The 881-nt window shown below is 38.4% G+C and overlaps 1 non-coding gene across 1 annotated transcript; it reads left to right on the forward strand.

Moving 5' to 3' along the window:
- Nucleotides 1–418: 418 nt before the first annotated feature.
- Nucleotides 419–525, forward strand: LOC113619311 (U6 spliceosomal RNA). The gene has a single exon (XR_003432344.1). It is a non-coding gene; the product is annotated as a U6 spliceosomal RNA (small nuclear RNA).
- The last annotated feature ends 356 nt before the right edge of the window (nt 526–881 follow it).

An 881-nucleotide genomic window follows, 5' to 3' on the forward strand; every position in this document is an offset into this window, starting at 1 on the left:
ACCTAGCACTGTTTTAACGAATATATTATTCTCCTCTCTTTCAATTGTTCAGGACATGATTCAGTTCCCTGAGGAACTGAAAATGAGAGGAATATGTTTGAGATAACATATAAGAGGTATAGGGAAGAGACATTTGAGTCCCCTTTGATTTAGATTTCTCCATTTATCTGAGATTTAGTCAAATACCCATTTAAATAGTCTCTGATCATAATCTTTACAGTTATATTTTACAACTGATTTTAAAGATGAGAACTCTGTTTGCAAACTTCTGTAAAATGATGGAAAAAAAATCATTCACCATTTTTTGTTGTTGTTGACTGTTTTTGTTTATATAATTTAATCTAGAAGATGTCTAGAGAGAGATGAGACTATAAGGGGCATGGGAAAATAACCAAAGATTATTTAAATGCCTTCTCAGGTGCTCGCTTCGGCAGCACATATACTAAAATTGGAACGATACAGAGAAGATTAGCATGGCCCCTGTGCAAGGATGACATGCAAATTCGTGAAGCGTTCCATATTTTTTGAAGTAAGTCAGAAAGAGAAAAACAAATGCCGTATGCTAACACATATATATGGAATCTAAGGGAAAAAAAAAAGTACCTAGAGGTCAGATGGGAATAAAGACACAGACCTACTAGAGCATGGACTTGAGGATATGGGGAGGGGGAAGGGTAAGCTGGGACGAAGTGAGAGAGTGGCATGGACATATATACACTACCAAACGTAAAATAGCTAGCTAGTGGGAAGCAGCCACATAGCACAGGGAGATCAGCTAGGTGGTTTGTGACCACCTAGAGGGGTGGGATAGGGAGGGTGGAAGGGAGGGAGACGCAAGAGGGAAGAGATATGGGAACATATGTATATGTATAACTGATTCA

Source organism: Aethalodelphis obliquidens, unplaced genomic scaffold, assembly GCF_003676395.1.
Source record: "Aethalodelphis obliquidens isolate GAN/ISIS:26980383/991018 unplaced genomic scaffold, ASM367639v1 scaffold6, whole genome shotgun sequence".
Taxonomy (NCBI): domain Eukaryota; kingdom Metazoa; phylum Chordata; class Mammalia; order Artiodactyla; family Delphinidae; genus Aethalodelphis; species Aethalodelphis obliquidens.